We start from the raw sequence: 20,558 nt of genomic DNA on the forward strand, positions 1-20,558 counted from the left end.
AGGAAGGTCTGGGTGGGTGGGTCCGCACTGTTACAACCTCCAGCTGTTCCCTGTTTGAGGGCCCCAGGGAGGCGGCTCTGGTAATATAAAATGATACTAAATGCAACTCTTCATGTTGATCCAAAACGTTGGCCAGGAAACCCTAACGTGAAGACATAGGTGAGAAGTGGCACATTGTCTGGGGGGAGGTACTAAACATATCCATGCAGGACGTCTACGGGGTTAACAAAAATAGCTCTAGCAGGCGTCGAGCTATCCAGGTTTATAGGGACAAAGAGCTTGGGAGGGGCTCCCTAGGAGAGTCATGGAGGCAAGGAGTTGCCAGCCGAGCCAGGCGTGCTGAGCTGTTTCTCTTGTTCCCATTACCCTAAACCAAGCGAAGGGGCACTGGCAACACTGGGGAGGAAGAACAAAAAAATAAAAGAGAAGGGTCCTAACTTACAGTCCTGAGATGAGCTGCAGAAAGTGTGGGTCTATGGTGAGAGAGACACTGAGAGCAGTGTTTGTTTCGTTGGAGTTTGGAGGTATATTTGAACGTAGAGACGGGTCCCTCCTCCCAGCCTTGCCCTCTAAGTTGGGAAGGTAAGAAGGTCACTGAAGTCCCCCACTAAGGCAGGGTAAAAATAGCGAGTCAGGGTTCCTGGGTGGCTCAGTCGGTTGTGTGTCTGACTCTTGATTCCAGCTCAGGTTGTGATCTCCCAGTTGGTGAGTTTGAGCCCTGCATCGGGCTCTGTGCTGACAGCATGGAGCCTGCTTGGAATTCTCTCTCTCTCTCTCTCTCTCTGTCCCTCCTGCTCATGTTTGCTCTCTCTCTCTGTCTCTCTCAAAATAAATAAATAAACATTAAAAATATTTTTAGGGGCGCCTGGGTGGCTCAGTCGGTTGAGCATCTGACTTCGGCTCAGGTCATGATCTCACAGCTCATGAGTTCGAGCCCTGCATCGGGCTCTGTGCTGACAGTTTGGAGCCTGGAGCCTGCTTTGGATTCTGTGTCTCCCTCTCTCTCTGCCCCTAACCCACTCGTATTCTCTGTCTCTCTCAAAGATAAATCAACATTAAAAAAATTTTTTTTTAATAATTTTAAAAAGAGTGAGCAGAAAAACATCAGCTTTGGTGTGAAAAGGAAGCATGATTTTCCTTTGGGATAAACACACAAATCTTGGGGAAGATTAGGCTTGAAACATGGATTTGGGACCCTGCCAGAGAGCATCACCTGCCAGTTGGGAGGCGACAGGAAAAGGCTGCAGAGAGGGTCGTTGCAGAAAGTGGCTAAGGGGGTTGCAAGGTTGATGGGAAAGCGCTTCCCCCCCAATCATCGGGGAACTGCAGTGGGGCCAGCCATGAACATCTAGAGGCTCCCAGAAGGTGTGGACACGCGAGAGAGAAACAGTACCTGTGGGACAGGTAAGAATAAAGACACGCTTCCCCTGCCCAAGGGAGACACCTTGAAGTGGGTGTATGATTGCTTTATGTTTTAAATTGGAGAAGACCCTTTATATTCACCAAAGTGACCAGAAAGCCATGAAGGGAAGGACGGCAGTGTGCTTGAATGCCACATCCACTTTCCTATTTATACAAGCATAGAATTTAGGCCATTCAAGAAACTAGTTTACAGGCATTAACACCAGATTCACACCATAGTTACACCTCATCATTGGGGTGTGTGTATTTGGGGATGTGCAATATTTATAAACGCCATACATAGCTCACCCCATAGTGTGGGTTTAGCCCTTAGCAACAGGTGGTTTTGTGGTCTCTAATTTATGGTCCTCCGTAAAGAATCCTTCTAGCTATCTTAAAGAGGAGAACCTCAGCCAGCTGACCCCAATCAATGTTATAGTCCCTGTTGGGGGGGCCGCAGGTGGGCAGGGTAGGTTAAGAGCAGTCCTGAGTGAACGAAGTAGCTTCGTGAGAAGGTTAATGTCTTTCTGGTGTCTATGGAAGGGAAGGCAAGGGGAACCTCCTGCAATAATTTCAGGTGGCTTGGGTTCCCACTTGGGAAGAAAAGGCCCATATTTTCACTTTGACTTTTGATTCACAAGTCTTAAAGAACCTGGACTCTGCAGGAATCTGGGTGAACTTGCCCCCCTTCTCTCCCAACCCCCCACCCCCCCCCACTGTGTCCGGGCTCCCTACCCCATTCCCGTTTTGTCCTTGGGGAGCTATCCTTCTCCTGTCTAGAGCAGTGGTTTTCAGCCTCAGCTGCATATGAGAATCACCGATTTTTCACTGGTATTTCAAAAATACACCCGTGCTAAGCTCTTACCTCCAACTGTGTTTCTGGAAGTGGGGTGTGGACACAAGTATTTATTCATTTATTATTATTTTTTTTTAGAAACTCTTACGGTAACTCGTGTTTAATTAAGGTCTTGAAGATTGAGGAGGATATTAAACAGAGGCCAAGTGGGTCCGATTGTAGGAGACAGGGGAGGCAGCGTTCTGTAGAAAGCATGGCTCCAGGCTGACACTTCTGGGCCTGGCTATGTGAAATAGAGAAATTCATTCATTCCTCAGATATTCATGGACTGTCTACTATGTGCCCTGTACGGTGGGTATAACAGTGAACAAGACAATTAAAACTCTGTGCCCTGGTGGTGCTTACACTTCAGTAGAGGGGGCTTGCCTGATGGGGAAACACAGGTGAGGCCCGCAGAAACCCCTCTCGGGCTCTCAGGTGGGTGAGGCTGGCGAGCATGCGTCAGAGTGCTAACTGGTTGTCTGGTTTGATTAAACACATTTGCAGCGGACTGTAGGCTCACACAGCTTGATCCACATCCGGCTGCTGGTCTCCCGTGTCTGGGCCAATACAGCCCCAAAGGCTCAGAGCAGCAGGAGAGACGTGTGGAGCAGGTGCTCATAGCCCTGCACACTGGGGACGATCCCAAGGCTGTGGGATGATGTTGCGGATGGTGATGATGAGTGTGCTCATTTTCACTTTAGTTTATTGTCTCACATGAGGAATCTGAGGCAGAGCCAGCCCCTGAACCAGAATCTTCCAACGTCTAGTCTAGACAGGGCCCTCTCCTGCCTCTCATTGCGGCCATACTTAAGTTACCTTGAGACGAGAGGAAGGACGTCCTAGGAACCTGCTTTGGGCCCTTTTTTGCCCCAGGCTTCATGACCTGACAAATCCCTTCTGCTCGTCTTCCTCAGGATGAGATTTCAGAGGCTGGGATCAGAGGCAGCTTTGACGCAGCACAAGGCTAATGGTTCTTATCACCACCCCCACCTGTGAAATGTGTTTCCGGTGGGAAGTGTAATTAGAGCCTCAGGAAGCCTCGGGGGTGGAGGGTTGCTGATGAGAGCTTGGCCACGTGCTGAGCAGGTAGTGTCGAGATGACCATCTGCCCAGCCCTGTCCTGCAGGCCCACAGGTCTTGAACCTGTGGAACAGAATGGATGGAGAAGCAGCCTGGCTTCTGTGTGCTTCCGGGTCCCCTTATCCTGACACAGAAGAGCCTTTAGGTCCGTCTCTGCCCTATTGGCGGGGAGGCCCGTTGCTGAGTGTCCCCATTCTCATTTCTAGGGTCCTCTTTCTTCTTCCACCTCTCTCCCTCCCTTGTCCTCTTTCTTCCCTGGTTTGTGCGCATGCCTACTGCCTTTAGGCTGTAGAGTCCTGAGCAGTGTCCATATCTTTGGTGGCCAAGAGGCGGCTGGACCACCAGGCCACTCTGCCCAGTACCTTGGAGCCTTTCGGACTCCCCCTTGGGTTCCGAACACTAGTTGCGGACCGTGTGAACTGCACAGAGAAGGGAGCAATGAGCAACATGTGAGCACAAAACTACATGTCCTGAAATGGACAGGCAGCCTTTCATCCCGTTGCTTGAAACACTCCGTGGTGTCTTTGTTGCTGGCGTCGACTGAGCCAGGCCTTGTACTCAGTGCTCTACCTGTATTACCTCACGATAGGCCCATGAGCTACGTCTTATTTTCCACTCTACACTTGAGAAAACTGGGGCATAGAAATTTTAACTTTCCCAAGGTCACACTGGATTCTCCAAAGCCCGTGTGTCTGGACTGGGTGGCCTAGGCATTGGAGGAACTGGCCTGATACAGAGACCCCCGGAACCCAAACCCAAGTGGTTTAATTGGCCCCAAGGGTAATAGAAGGAAAATAGTGGCAAATAGACAATTTCTGGATTCAGCCTGGGAGGCGAGCAGGGGGCAGATCTAACCAGATGAGCCAAGGATAAGCAAATGGAGTGGTGGGAAGGGTGGGAAAGAGGCTTCAGCCTTGAGGGGGAGGATTCAGAATCCAGGTCAGGAACTGGGCCTTGGCCACTGGCTGAGATGGGGTGGGGGTTGGGGGGGCGGCTGGCCCAGGGAGGAGGTGTGGCCCTCCCTGGGAATTAAGGAGAAGAAACAGGCAGAGGCCCAGTCTTTGGGGTGGGTCAGCTCGGGAAGAGGAGTGGGTGGCTGTGATGTGATAGGATGTGGCAGATATGCAGATGCCCAGTATGATCCCCAATGCAGTGGTTGTTGGGTCCACTGGCACAAAAGGAGACCCGGAGCAGGGGGCACAAGGGATGCCGCTGCATGGGGCTAGACCCCAGATTTAAAGCTGAATTAACAACCACATCCCTGCAAGTCAGAGGGTCAGAGGCCACTGGTAAATATCCCGATTCATTTTAGATGAGCTCATGAACTCGGGGAGCATGCGGATGCCCAGTTTGAGAACTGGGGAGGGAAGGGTATCAGGCGACGTGCTAATATCCCCAAAGCAAGTGCCTCTGAAATCCTACTTCATCTCTACCTAAATGATGAGGCCCCACTGTTCCTGGCAAAAGAGAGAGCAAGATGGGAGACCACCTAAACACAGCCTGGGCTACTCCGTTGACACGGAGAACTCAAAGACTTTGTATTCTTCCTGCCTTATTGCCTGAGAATTGTAGGCTGCTTTGTTTTGTGGTGGGGAGTGGTTGGTAATGAGAGTGGGATCAGCATAAAATAAAATAATAACCAATAGATATTGAACAGTTACCATAGGCCAAGCCTAACAACGCCCCCTGAATTAGGTGCTGTTATCATTTGTCCTTTTTACGTATGAGGAAAATGAGGCTCAGCAAGTTAATAATTCAAAATCTTACAGCTCATGAGTACAAATTTCACGATTTGAACCCAAGCGTAAGCCTACGCTGTAGCCACAGTGTAAAACGGCTATATTCTGTGGAAGCCACGAGCTCCAGGCCAGGATGTCAGATGTAGCAGATCATCGGAATTACATATTGAATGAATGAATCAATGAATACGTGGATGAATAGGCCCTCAAGATATATTATCCAGACCTTGAGGCTGAGGCAGGTCCAGATGGGGAGGGAGTTAAAATGAAAACTGGGTGTAGGTCCCCCTTGTCACATTAGAATTTACTTGGGAGGATGTCCCAAGATAAGGCCAAAGGCCAAAAGTCTATCAATTGCCGTGAAACGAGGAAGCCAGGCTACCCTACCTCCTTTATGCTCTTAGGTATGATTAGAGAGCATAGATGCGGTCATTCTCGGGAATGTCACTGCTCTCTTCCTGATGTTTCAAGTCTCGTTTCCAACGTTCTATATTGTTAAATATGAATGCTGAAACAGAGTCCTTACCTGAGTTTTAGAAGCAAGTTTTTGGCTGGGGCGCCTGGGTGGCTCAGTCGGTTAAGCGTCCGACTTCAGCTCAGGTCGCGATCTTGCGGTCCGTGAGTTCGAGCCCCGCATCGGGCTCTGGGCTGATGGCTCAGAGCCTGGAGCCTGCTTCCAATTCTGTGTCTCCCTCTCTCTCTGCTCCTCCCCCGTTCATGCTCTGTCTCTCTCTCTGTCTCAAAAATAAATAAACGTTAAAAAAATAATAATAAGTAAATGTTAAATTAAAAAAAAAAAAATAGAAGCAAGTTTTTGGTTCCAGAATAGACAAATGAGGGAAACAATCCCCTGGACAAACTTGGACCTGCAGGAAACTTTCTCTTTCACAGACGTAGCATTGAAGAATGGTAAGCGCCCAGGACAGAGGAGATAAAGAGCACTGGGGATCCAGGTCGTGGCTGAACCCTGGGGAGGCAGATAATCAGAACCCAGCCCCAAGAAGGGGATGGACAAGCATATGCAGAGCCTGGGGTTCAGGGTAGGGAATGGAGTAGCAGGAGGTGTAATTGATCCAAGACTTTGGGAGGGAGGCAGATGGGGCTCAGCCTTGTGGACTGCTTCAACATGGCAGCCCAATGGGGACAGAAGTGCTTGGAGGCAGGGATGTATGATGTCATACACTGCCTCCACTACCACTGAGAAGAGTGGTACTCAGGATGGGGTCCAATTTCCACCAAGTTACAATATCACAGATAAGGGGCCAAGGACAATGACCCATATCTTTCTGGGTTAGGATTACTACACAGTCTGGATCTGCAGGAGGGAGATGGGGGGGGGGGGGGGCGCGCAGCTGCCCATTGCCGGGGCATCCTGAAGCTACATGGGAGGAGGGGGTCACCCTCTCCTATATGCCTCTCACTACTCTTGACCCACTTAGTTTGAAGCATGTGCATGGCCAGTTCATGCTTCAGAAACTTAGTCCCACCAAAACGGTCCTCTTGATTGTTGCTTGTTATGCCCAAGACAGCAGTATGATGCTGCCTCTTACTAGTTCTCTGCTGGCTTTGGGTCTCCATATTCTTTGTGGACTGTGTTGTGGGATACATAATAGCAATGAAAAGGGTGTTTACCCTGTTTTTATTGTGCAGGGTCACTTCCTTCTTGGATCTGAGGCATCCAAGATGCCTTGCAAGATGGCTTGCTCCATCATCCTCCATGTACCCTAACAGTTCCTCTGAAGGCTCCAGATAGTACCTCAATGCCCGGGGATGGCTGCCCAGTTCCTCCCTCTTTAATAGGTGTCCGTCCAGGACTGTGTGGGGCACACCTACATCGCCCAGGTGCTTTCCTCTGCGCTGCTTCCAAGGGCAGGTTGCTCCCTTGGTTGTCCTCTCTACTTTACATTCTTTGCCCAGAATGGGCTCCCTCCCTTCCCTCCTCTCCCTGTTGTCCAGGCACCAGAAAGCTTCAAATTCAGAACAGGATGGTTAAGTAGTAGAGGAAATCACAAGAGCCTCCAAGTGTCCCAGTGCCGGATCTTTCGGGATCCTCTTTCCCTCCTTTCCTTCCCTCTTTTATGCCGCTTGGAGACTCTAGGTAGCCCATCCCTCAATTCCTCGCAACTTACGCAACATCCTGATTATTTGTTCAGAAACACATCTAACATCTGGTCACACCTTTCCCTCCCACCCTCTTTGCACCTCCCTTCCCTTTTCCTCCTCCTTGCTGGATCACCACCTGAGTCTCCTCTCTAGGTTGGATGGAGGGCAAGTCAAAATTCCCAGGCCAGGCAACTGCAGGAGTGAAAGCTACAATAAGGAGCTAAAGAATTTGCAAGCCCGGGACTTCTTTTTGTTTTACGACTAATCACCCTATGACTTGATTAGCTGATTTGCTAATGCCGATACATTCAGTATGGTTAATTACAGACTGTGCTATTCAGGTCAGAACACATGCAGGTAAATGAGGCGTTGGGACAATTGCTCTCCCTGAGACCTGTTTTGGATTCCAAACAATCCTAGGGTTGGTTCCTTAGGACTCCTATTAGGCTACTAACTCTTGGTGTAGTCTTGGGGGGGGGGGGGGGTTGTCCTTTCTTCTTTCTGAGGGTCAGTTTGCCATGACAGAGGTGTCTTGTGGCATTGATGGGATCCAAAGTGCTTCAAAGGCCTAATCCATTCTACCACTCTGGGGAGCCTTAACCTCCTTTGGCTCCATAACTCAATAAGCCCTAATGCTAATAAAAATGCCTCTGTAGCAGGTAGGGATGGACCTTGTAAATCCTTCGTATTTTGGGTTTGGACTTCCATCAGGCAGGATGTGGTTCAAGAATACATAAGCTTGAACAACAACACCTGGACCCAGACCTTGCATTGGCACCCTCAGTGGCCTGCACAGGACAGATGTCTTGATTTATCTCAGCATGAAGAAACTCCTGGCTGCCTGCCTGCTAGTCAGCCTGGTTCTTGCTTGACCCACTTTTTTTTTTTTTTTAATGTTTATTTATTTATTTTGAGAGAGCGCACAAGCAGGGGAGAGGCAAAGAGAGAGGGAGAGAGAATCCCAAGCAGGCTCCACACTGTCAACATGGAGCCCAAGGTGGGGCTTGATCTCATGAACCATGAGATCATGACCTGAGCCAAGGGTCAGAGGCCTAACCGACTGAGCCCCCCCAGGTACCCCTTGCTTGACCCACTTTGCCAACTCTCTGGCTACCTAGCCTCTCCCTCCCCTGCCACCTCTCCTACACACACACACACACACACACACCCTAGGCTACCTCCTCGCGTCACCCATACCACACTCCTCACAGATGTTTTCTTCCTTCACAGCACAGTCTATATCAGAAGATTGAGAAAAAACTTCTCAATATTTTTTTCTTCTCCATTTCCTCTTTCCTCCAACCCCTTTGTCCCCTCTTTCTTCTTCTTTTTTTAAAAATGTTTATTCATTTTTGAGAGAGCATGAGTGGGGGAGGGGTAGAGAGAAAAGGACAGAGGAGCCGAAGCAGGCTCTGCGCTGACAGCAGTGAGCCCGATGTGGGGCTCGAACTCACAAACTGTGAGATCATGACCTGGATGAAGCTGGACACTCAACTGACTGAGCCGGCCAGACAACAGGGAGATGCAGTCAGACCACGTGCCCAGAAAGAGAGCCAGGATGTTTGTAGACAGCACGTCCTGCCTTACTCCACAGCTGTCTGAGCCCCCAGCCTTCAAGAGCCCCTGGAAGTGCTATCCAGCTGACAGTCCCCTCCTCAGTTCACTCCCACCCCAGGCTGCTTGCTGCTCTAAGAGCCCCTTGCACAGGTAACTGTGGAAAATGGATCAATTTAGGTTACAATTATTCCTAAGTGGCGTGAGAGCTCCCCCAAAGAGGGCAGCTGGATTTGTAGGTCAGAGTGAATCTGCCGGGAGATAGAGAGGACATGGATGGGGAAGCAGGGCAAGAAAGGGAGGACCATTGGGTGGAATGACTGGACATTTGGGATGCCGGAATGTGCTTCTGGCCTGTGGGGCACCAACCCCACTCCTTCTTGGGGAGGATGTGTGTTGATATTCCCACTGCTTCTGGGTTCACAGGGACTGCTGGATTTGCCCACTAAGACTTGAGCCCCAGGAGTGGCCACACTTGGTCTAGACTTTCTTACATGCCCCTGCTGTCCCCAGGCTTCTCTGCTCCAGGGGCCAGCTCCTCTGCCACCAGCTCTCTGCCAGGACCACCTTCGTCTCACCAGTGCCGACTGCTCAGGACCAAAGAGTTTCTCCTTGTCCAGCAGGTGCCACAGAGCCAAGGTAAGGTCTTACCCTTCTAGAAATCTATTGGCCTTGTGATATAAGCCCCATGGAGACATAACGCTCTAACCCAAAGGCTACACTCGGTGGGGAAAATTCCAGATTTGGAATCCATAAGCATTTATAGAGGACCTACTTCAATCTGAGCCCTGGGCCGAAAACTCTCTCAACCATTATTTTATTTGCGATAACAAACTTATCAAGTACATCTAATTGTTCCCATTTTAAGACGGAGGAGCCCAAACTCAAATGAAATACCCAAGGATGCAGAGCTGGCAAATGGGAGACACAGGGTTAAAGTTCATGTCTGTCTGGCTCCAAGTCAGAAGTTCAGTTGGCTTCCCTTCCCCCTTGCAGTAACCGAAGCTCCCTCCCCCAGTCTGTGCCATGCCCCAGCTGCCTGTCACTAGCTGCCTCAGCCTAGGCACTCTCAAATGATGGAGGCTCAGGCTACTGATTCAACTTCAGCAAAAGTAGATGGAGCACCCGCTATAGGCTGGTCTCCTTTCTCTCTCACGCTTTGCCTCATGTGGTGCTCAGAGCATCCCTGTGATGGACCCCTTCTATCTGGGCTTTTCAAAGTGGATATGCAGTGGTGGGCAAAGAGTAGGTAACACCACAGGGAGCCATCCTACATTCTCCTAGCCAGTCAGTTTTATTTAAATATTGTTTTACACAAATTACATGCAAATGCATGTGTTGATATGTATTTTTCTGATATATACGTATTTCTGATATATACGTATATTTGTAGTATTTGTATATGTAAATATATTTATAATATATAATATATTGTGATAAATTTTCTTTTTTTTAGCTGCCTTCAGATTCTGTCTCCCTCTCTCTCTGCCTTCCCCCACTTGAATTCTGTCTCTCTCAAAAATAAATAAACATTAAAAAAATATATATATATATATATATACCACACTCCTGACTCGTGGAAACTGAGGTCATAAATCTAGGTTGCTTTAAGCCGCTAAGTTTCTGGTAATTCGTTAATACAGCAATAGAAAACCTATACATTGACTTTTCAGCATAAAAAAATATTTCGTATTAATTTTTGGCTTGCTGTCAGCTACTGTTTGGGCTTACGTTTCATGACTCTGTGAGGTTTGCTGTTTATGCTTCTACGGAGAGAAACTTCAGAGAAATTCTTTCTTTCTTTTGTGTTTTGTAACAAATGTTTATTGCAAACGTCTGCTCTTTGTCAGGTATGACTAGGCTGTCGTGATAGGTGAGGCAAGTAAAATTCTCTGCTCTCAAAAAGTTCCCGGGGCGCCTGGGTGGCGCAGTCGGTTAAGCGTCCGACTTCAGCCAGGTCACGATCTCGCGGTCCGTGAGTTCGAGCCCCGCGTCGGGCTCTGGGCTGATGGCTCGGAGCCTGGAGCCTGTTTCGGATTCTGTGCCTCCCCCTCTCTCTGCCCCTCCCCCGTTCATGCTCTGTCTCTCTCTGTCCCAAAAATAATGTCAGCTCCAGGGCGTTGTGAGCCTTCCTGAAGGTAGCCCTGCCCCTGGGCGTCGCCACCAGGAAGGAGCTGGTCAGAACCTCCAGCACCCCAGGGCTGCCTCTGAGGCTTCCCTGAGGGCCAGCACTGCTGAGTCTCCAAGGAGGCTGCTTGGCACAGCCCAGGCTGGGATCCCGGAGACTAGTGCCGCCCCTAGCCCCCTTCAGGATATTAGGGAAGGCTTGAAGGACCGGAGGTCCCCCTCAAGAGTTTTCCAGATAACCTGCACCATTTGGGGTCTGGCCATCAGATCCTCACCACGGTGAAAGTGCTTTGTTCTCACTGGGACCTGTCCTTACGTGTGAGAGGTTTTCCTGAAAAGTGTTTGTTTTCTCTCAGGGCCTACTGCTCAAGGGCCTTCTGAGTGATCTCAGTCCAGATTCTTGCCAATCTTCCCATACCCTGCTCGTATTGTTGTAGGGTCTGGTCTTTCCATTGTTTAGGGAGCCCCTTCTGCCCCCGCCCCACCCCAAGCCTTTAATGAGGACCATGAGGAGAGGCCGTGCCGAATCTGTACAGGCAGGCTTCTCTAGGCTTTCCATCCCTGGTCACACGCGTAACATTGCAGGGCCTGGGAAAGAACTTGAGTTCAGGTCCACATACCATATGGCTAAATACTTTAAAGTGATACATCAGGCTGGCAAAGTATATATAAAATGGGTTGTATTGTCAGACTTAAACAGACCTTCACAAAGACTTCTCAGACTCCTTGGAGCTCTACGCCGAACAGGTGGTGTAGGGGGGCAGGCCTCTGGCTCCCAGGCTGCAGAAGGCTGACTTCTCACCCCCACCAATCCCCTGTTCCACCCTGAACCACAAGGGATGTCCCTTGAATGCATGTAGACACCCTGGCCCACATGTCCAAGCTTCAAGCAATGCTCCCTGCAAACCTCAGTCCCTCAGGCCTTACAGTGTGCACCCCTTCCATGTGGTCCACTCTCAGGAAGATGGATCCAGGCAACAGGCACATGCACATCTAGAAGTGGATTCAGGGTCAGATGGCAGGGAATTGTAAGGTTCTGGGTGCTTGGAGGCTCTAGAATGGGGTTGGTGGGCTCTGGGTGGACGCATCCCTGTGGCCCTGCAGTCTCCTTGGCCTGTTGAGAAGGGACAGGATGCAGATGTCTGAAGTGCAAAGCCCAGTGCGAGAGCCCCTCTTGCCTGGATCTAAGAATGAGAACTTTCTGGCACTTTCCATGGTGCTGCCTGTCAGAAGCTTTTTAAAAAATTTGTCTTTAAAGAAACATTTAACATTCGACTCTCAAAATTTCTCAAATTTATGGAAAAGATGCCAAAAGAGTTTGATGAACTCCCCTTTGCTTTCTCTACAAATAGCCTACAAAAATTGTGCCGAACTGTTTGAGAGTAGTTGTAGACACTGTGATTCTTACCCTCTAAATACTCCAGTGTGTGTATAGTTTCTAGTTTCTATCTTTCTTTGTCTTTTATGACATTGATAGATTTGGAGAGTACAGGCTACATTGTCCCTTGGTTTGGGTTTGTCCGGTGTTTCCTCCTGATTAGGTTGGGGCCATATATTTGGGGTAGGAATACTTCCTGAGTGATGTTGTGCTCTTTTCGGTATATCTCATCAGGAGGCCCATGATGCCAGTTTGCCCATTACAATTCTACATGCTGATTTGCAGGTAATGTTAAACCATAAAAACATCCTGTCTCGTCACACTGTTGGAAAGCATACCTTTCCCCATCTTGTAATTTTTATCAAGAACAGTATTGCCCAGGGGTGCCTGGGTGGCTCAGTAGGTTAAGCGTCCAACTTCAGCTCAGGTCATGATCTCATAGTCTGTGAGTTCGAGTCCCGTGTCGGGCTCTGTGCTGACAGCTCAGAGCCGGGAGCCTGCTTCGGATTCTGTGTCCCCCCTCTCTCTGACCCTCCCCTGGTCATGCTCTGTCTCTCTCTGTCTCAAAAATAAACATTAAAAAAAATTAAAAAAAAAAGAATAGTATTGCCCAGTAGATATATATACTGTAAGTCACATCTTATTTTAAATTTTCTAATAGCTACATCAAGAAAGTAAGAGAAATCAGGTCAAATTCATTTTAATAATGTATTTTATGTCATATAACCTATCTAAAATATGATCTCAGGGGCGCCTGGGTGGCGCAGTCGGTTAAGCGTCCGACTTCAGCCAGGTCACGATCTCGCGGTCCGTGAGTTCGAGCCCCGCGTCGGGCTCTGGGCTGATGGCTCGGAGCCTGGAGCCTGTTTCCGATTCTGTGTCTCCCTCTCTCTCTGCCCCTCCCCCGTTCATGCTCTGTCTCTCTCTGTCCCAAAAATAAATAAAAAACGTTGAAAAAAAAAATTAAAATATGATCTCAAACATGTAATCGATATAAAAAAAATTGCCAAGGAGACATTTTAAGGTTTTTTTTATTCCAACTCTTTATAACGCTAGAGAATTAATATTCATTCCTAGAAACAGTACAATATCATTTTCTACAGTAAAAGGCAGTCATGAGACTTAGAACAGAAAGGCTCTGTGAGCTCATGAACAAGATGAACACCAAAACCCCACACCTGAGACACTGTAAAAACTTCTGAAGCAACAAAACAGTCCTTGACAAAGGAATGAAAATCAGTCCAGCCTAGAACTTCCCAACAGCAATGATGGATACTAGGAGATAATGGATTTGGCATTTGATACAAAGCTGCTCATTATTTTGCAGGGGATAATACAAGTCCCGCCCCATTCCGAGAGCTTGAGAAGGCTGATGGAACAGTCCTACCGAAAATCAACCATCTTTCTGCATGCACCTGCTCCATCTTGATGAAAGGCACCACTTCCTACCTAGTGACCCAAGCCAGGCTCCTTCAGGGTGCCTTCCTCAGCTCTGCTATCCAAAGGGACACCAATTCCTGTAGCTGCTACCTCCTAAATATCGCTCCACTCAGGTGCTCCTCCCCATCCGCCACCCAACTGTTCTTCTCCAGATTGTTAAATTTTTTTTAACGTTTATTTATTTTTGAGACAGAGAGAGACAGAGCACGAATGGGGGAGGGTCAGAGAGAGAGAGGGAGACACAGAATCTGAAACAGGCTCCAGGCTCTGAGCTGTCAGCACAGAGCCCGACGTGGGGCTCGAACTCACAGACCGTGAGATCATGACCTGAGCTGATGTCGGCCACTCAACCGACTGTGCGACCCAGGTGCCCCTGTTCTACTCCAGATTATTATCATAAAAGGTTCTCAGCCTCGGCATGCTGTGGTCCACTCTGCAACCCGCGTGATCTTTCTTAAGTTCAAATATCACCACGTTGCTGTGCTGCTCGCAAACTTTTGCGACGGTTCTCTTCAGCTTTACGACGAGGTCTGAGTCTTGGGTTCAGTTCACAGGACTCTTCCTGATCTGGCCCAGAACAGCCTCTCCCGCCTCCCTCTGTTCCTCCACCCTGTGCTGCTCCTTGACAAAGCTCCTTGCAGAGGGCCGGACGCGTACGTTGTGTCATGCCTCGGTGCGTTGACAAATGCCGCTTCCTCTTCCCGGTAAACTCCTTCTCCTGTTTCCTCTAGCTGAGCACCCCCCGGCCCTCCACAACTCGGCTGGAGCAGCACTTTTTCGGCCAGCCCTCATCAGATTTAAATTTGAGAATGGATCCCTTTGGCAGCCGTGAGGAAGGTGGGTTCCTCATAAGCCATGGGCTGATGGTTGGCTTCGGTCTTAAAACGCTACATCAGACATCTGGGATGTAAATTGTGAAGAGCTGCCCTGATAGTCACTGCAGACAGATGGTCACCACAGAGAAAAGCTGAGGCATGGTGGTCTGGAAATGGACTACTCCATTCTCCTCACTGAGTCAAGCTTAATCAGGGACGTCATGAGAATTTTGTGTTATCTTTATCTCGAGATGAACTTCCTTTTCTTATCTAGGATCAAGGCTTTTCAGCCCATTCATTTGCCAGGTTACTTGGGCTGATCTTTCACAGAATAATCAAGAGTGTCAAACGATTTCCTTGTACATGAAACTGTTATAAGAGACCTCAGCTAAGACACCTGTGGCCGCTAAGGGCACACATTCTTCGGGATCCTGTGATCTCATTGGCTACCACCACACTCTTTCAGACATGGTGAGAACTATCTCCTCTCCTCATGACTCCCACGTCAGAGTCAGCTTCCCTTTCGTTGCAGGGTGAGGAGAGAGAACGAAAATCATTTCACACAGCCTTCTCACCTTACTGCTTTCCTCCACCCGAACCTAAAGAGGGACTTCTGAAATCTGAGATTTCTCCTCTGTCTTAATGAGTAGAGATTGATGAAAAAATACCAACATTGGAGGACTAAACCATTGCATTTCAGGATTGGTACCTAGCAGGGCCTGGACACGATACAGAAATATATTTGCTCCAGTAAGCTCCTCTCTAACTTTGGTTTTTGTTTTTTGAACATCTGTCCTTTTCTTGGTGGGATGTGTTCGTTAAAACAATTCGCCCTCGGGGTGCCTGGGTGGCTCAGTCTGTTAAACGTCTGACTTCGGCTCAAGTCATGATCTCGCGGTTTGTGAGTTGGAGCCCCGCGTTGGGCTCTGTGCTGACAGTTCAGAGCCTGGAGCCTGCTTCGGATTCTGTGTCTCCCTCTCCCTGTGCCCCTCCCCTGCTCATGCTCTGACTCTCTCTGTCTTTTAATAATAAATAAACGTTAAAAACAAAATTTAAAAACAATTTGCCCTCCTCGGGGCGCGGGTCACTTCTCGAGGGTTACTGGCTGTCGCCCTAATGTTGGATTTTTTTCTTACCAGCTGCTTCCAAATATCTGCCCCCTTCCTTTTCTCCCTTAGACTGGAGGTCCACAAACTTTCTTTGAAGAGGAGCAAATACTTCCAGCTTTGTGGCCATATGATCTGTTGTACTTAATTCTGCTGTTGTAGCAAAAGTAGCTATACACACTATATAAACGAATGGGTGTAGCTGTGTTCTAATAGGATTTTGTTTACAAAAACAGTCACCAGGCCAGATTTGGCCCAGGAGCCATCCTTTGCCAAACCATGCTTTAGAATATTCCATGCAACAATGTACCCTTACAAAAATTCTCACCTTTCAGGCTCCTTCCACTTAGGGGTAGTCATGGCCAATGAGACATTAGCGGACTACCACAATGGATTTCTGGAAAAGCTTCTTCTGTTTTCCAAACAAAGGTGTCGCCATTTTCTCTTTCATTGTTTTCTGCCTTTCGTTCAATATAAGCATGAAGCCTGGAGGGGCAGAGCAGCCATCTTGTGACAGTGAGAGTTCTGACCGCACTGGGGGTCTGGCTCAGCCCTGCGCTCTCTCCCCGGTGACTCCTTTACTTAGTTAAGCCACTGTTAGTCACGTCTTCCGTCCTTGTACTTGAACTCACTCCTAACAGGTACATATCTGAAAGCAACATACGCACACTATAAAAAATTCAGAAAATACAGACAAGCTGAAAGGAGAGGGGAAATCATACCCAGTTTAACCACCCATAAACACACGTCACAGAATGGAGAGGATGTCATCAGTTACCCTCAAACTTGCCTTGCTCGGGCCATTGCAAGGTAACTGTGATTATATTTCTGAGTACAAAACCCCAAAAGAATGAGTTTTATTTGCTTATATCAGTTTCTTCCAAGAAATCTGGATGTTGGAAACCAAGGTTTTTACAGCACTGGAGTGACAGTTCTTGCAACATGTGGTCCATATCATAAATCTTTAAAAGGGGCAGCCTTCTGGTAGCCAAGAAAACCTTTCAGACCTGAAACTCTACCTCAGGATCAAACCCCACCCTTCTCAGTCAAACATACACATGCACACACACACACACATACAAGTGTGTGCATGCACAACCCTCCCTGGTATGGGGCGAGATGCCTTTAGATGAAGGAAAAGACCAGTAGGTTGAAAGAATAGGGTATAAAGCATGGACACGAAAATGCAAGCAGATGGAGTCTAGTCTAAAACAATAGAGGGGATATAGCAGTGCAAAAAGGACACGATAGTGAATAAATGGGGTTGGGACAATTGGATTCCTAAATGTAAACGAATGAAATTAGATTCCTACTTCACCCTCTATCCAAAGTAATTTCCAGAAGGATTAAAGACCCAAATGTAAAACGCAAAACTTTAAACCTATTTAAACACATGAGATGTCTTCACGTCCTTGAGGTGGGGAAGAATTTCTTGACAAAACGTATCATGAAGAAAAGTTATAAATATGGCTACATTAAAATCCAAAATTTTGGTACATCAAAAGACAACCCTTTTGAAATATGAAAAGATAAGCCACAGATGGGAGAAATATTTACATATATACAACTTACAAAGAATCTGTATTCTAAGCATATAAAGAAGGCTACAAATTAATAATAAGAAAAGACAGCAGCCCAATAGAGAAATGGGTAAAGATAGAAACAAGTAACTCACAGAGAGAGAGAAAAAATGAACAGAGAGGTAACACATGAAAGATGCTCACCTTCGCTAGTCCATTAAGGCAAAGCAAACGTAAACAAGTTATGTTTTCACTCATTTATGTGGCAGAGTTTATAAATAAAAGAAATGTCAAGGATGTGGGAAAACAGGAAGTCCATTGGTGGAAATGTATATTGGTATAGCCATTTCGGAAGGTAATTATAATGAAATATGGGTTTTTTAATGTTTATTTTTCAGAGAGAGAGACAGAGAGACAGAATGTGAGCAAAGGAGGGGCAGAGAGGGAGGGAGACACAGAATCCGAAGCAGACTCCAGGCTCTGAGCTGTCAGCACAGAGCCCAACGTGGGGCTCAAACTCACAAACCACGAGATCATGACCTGAGCCAAAGTCGGACACTTAACCAACTGAGCTACCCAGACGCCTCCATAATGAAATCTTTATTGAGTAACAGGGTAGGGCAGAGATCAAGTTTTACTCTTCCCCAAGCCTCGTCTTGAATCTGCTCTGCAAATTTTTTCTGTGTTCACGATAGCTTCAAATGCTATGGACTAATTCATATGTGGAAGCCCTAACTCCCCATGTGACTGTATCTGGAAATAGGGTCTTCAGTAGGTAATTAAGGTTAAATGAGTCATAAGGATGGGGCCCTAATCTAACAGGACTGTGGCCTTATAAAAAGGGAAGATTGATCTCTCTCTCTCTCTCTCTCTTTCTCTCTCTCTTTCTCTCTCTCTCTCTCCTCCCCCTGCCCCCCCTCTCTCTCTGCCAAATGAAGACCCAGCAAAAAGGCAGCCATCTGCAAACCAGGAAGACAGGCCTTACTGGGAACTGAATTGGCCAGCACCTTGATTACAGACTTAGCAGCCTCCAGAATTGTGGGAAATGAATTTCTTTTGTTTCAGCCACTAGTCTATAGTATTTAGTTATGGCAGCCCAAACAGACCGATACACCTAATAATAAATATGCATGGCTTAATATGAAGAAGGAATCCTTCTGAGGTGTAAAAAATGACCCAAATATCCTTGGACTGGGAGATTCTTCCAAAGTAATGATACTTAATGGAATCCTATTGAAAATTACAGATTATTCTTTTACCCTAACAAGCTGATTCAGTAATGCCTCAAGAAATTACGTGAAAATGACAAAAATTTTGGAAAATCAAAACAAAGACAAAACAATAATGTGAATGGGGCTATTTTCCCACATCGCAAAACACCATGGATTTGGTGACTTTGGTGTAGAAATAGACGTATAGTGACCTAGAAGCGAAGAGAGTCCAGAGATCCCCACACCTCTGTGCCTATGTATATATGTGCCTGTATGTGCTTTGTATTAAAAGTAGCATTTCAAATCAATGACAAGACAATGGCATACCCGATACATGGTATTAAAATAATTAGATATTTATTAAGCAAATACGATTCGGTTAGATCCTTCCCTAGCCCCACACACAAATTAACTTTAGGTAAAGAGTTTGGCATTAAAATTTTAACAAAGTATTTGCGGTGATCATTGTATTTGATCTATTCACCCCACAGAATGAGTTGAAGGCAATCATGGCAATCCTATTTCCTTGGGCAGTAATTGGGCCAGGACATGAGGGGAAATGTTTTGGAGCTTTGGGAAAATTTTTTTCATGTTTCTAAGGAAGAGAAACAGGAAAATACAGTCGTTTTTGGTGCTTTGGATTTTCTATGAACTCTGCACATGAAATATATGTCTGCTCTACCAATCTTGCTGGCAACCTAAAATGGAGGCAGAACCAAAGATGGGATGCCAAGAAGTCAAGTTCAGGATAACTTCATTGGGCCAATGTTCATACCAGGCCTAAATCCACCCTATTTCTAGACATCTTAAGTTAAATAATATATCTCCTTATGAGGATACATGGGAAAATACTTTAAATAATTAGGAATTAAGAAGTAATTTTTAATCAGAACACAAACCCTACAATCTGTGAAAGGAAGACTGACATAATTGATTATATTTAAAAACCTATACGGCTAACTTCATCATAACAAAGTGAAAATAGCAGAAGGGGACAAAATAATTGCAAGTTACATAACAGATCAATGGGCTATTATCCATGATCCTAAGGAGAGCCACAAGTCATAGGAAAAGTTAAAAGAAAAAACTCCAATAGAAAAACGAGCAAAGGATATAAAAAGTCACTTCGCAGAAGAAATGCAATGGATAATAAACATGATAAGGTGATTGACCTCTCTGCCTGCCAAGAGAGTCAACAAGAAAACTGCTTACTGAACTGACAAAAATTTAAGTAATGATAATAATACCCATTTTGATGAAGAAGCAACTATTGATGGGAATATAAATTCATATGGTCTTGTTGAAGGACAATCTGCTACATCTACTGAAGTTTTTTTTGTTTTTTTTGTTTTTTTTTTTTTTTTTATTTTTGGGACAGAGAGAGACAGAGCATGAACGGGGGAGGGGCAGAGAGAGAGGGAGACACAGAATCAGAAACAGGCTCCAGGCTCTGAGCCATCAGCCCAGAGCCCGACGCGGGGCTCGAACTCACGGACCGCGAGATCATGACCTGGCTGAAGTCGGACGCTTAACCGACTGCACCACCCAGGCGCCCCACTACTGAAGTTTTAAAGGTGCTTGTACTTGAAAGAGTATATCTATATCAACTTTTCTAGAAAGATGTCCACACAGATGCTCCATAGGAATGTATGAAGGTGTCACTGTAGCATTGTCGGGGGGGGGGAGGAAAGAACCTAAATATTCATTTTAATATTAAGCAGAAAAATTACTAAATGATGGTATAAAGTATGAACTACTATGTGGCATTTTTAATGGGGTAGATAATTATGACCTAAAGTAGAAAAATCTCCCAAGTTATATCCTCAGGAGGAGAAAGAAAATCACAAAATATATATACATGCAGAGAGAGAGAGAAATTATATAAAACAAGTCCATTCTTATACAAAAATAAATGTTAGAATAAATCTATTATAACAATTAGATATTTTTTTACTGTGTGAAATTAGAAAGCATCTCACAATTGCTGGCATGTCATAATTTAACTGGTACTGGTTTTTTTTTTTTTTTCCTTAGATATGCAGATACTTTAAAAAAATAGATGCATCTGGCTGGTTCAGTCGATGGAGCCTACAACTCTTGATCTCAGGGTTGTGAGTTCGAGCCCTGCAGAGGATGTAGCGATTACTTACAAATAAAATCTTGAATAAAATAAAATAAAATTAGATGCATATCAGAGCCAGTACAGCACAGACAGATAGATAAATAGATGATGAATAAACAGGTGA

The 20,558-nt window shown here is 46.5% G+C and overlaps 1 long non-coding RNA gene across 2 annotated transcripts in view; it reads left to right on the forward strand.

The window, feature by feature from the left end:
- Window positions 1–20,558, forward strand: part of LOC123380517 — a 23,810-nt gene continuing 3,252 nt past the window's right edge. Inside the window, exons 1-2 of one of the 2 annotated variants that reach the window (XR_006586399.1) lie at window positions 1–159; window positions 9,142–9,354. This is a non-coding gene — a long non-coding RNA (uncharacterized LOC123380517). Of the gene's footprint in view, window positions 160–8,597; window positions 8,869–9,141; window positions 9,355–20,558 lie in introns of those variants that run through there. The other variant, XR_006586400.1, reaches the window with a different exon arrangement.

Source organism: Felis catus, chromosome D1, assembly GCF_018350175.1.
Source record: "Felis catus isolate Fca126 chromosome D1, F.catus_Fca126_mat1.0, whole genome shotgun sequence".
Lineage (NCBI taxonomy): Eukaryota > Metazoa > Chordata > Mammalia > Carnivora > Felidae > Felis > Felis catus.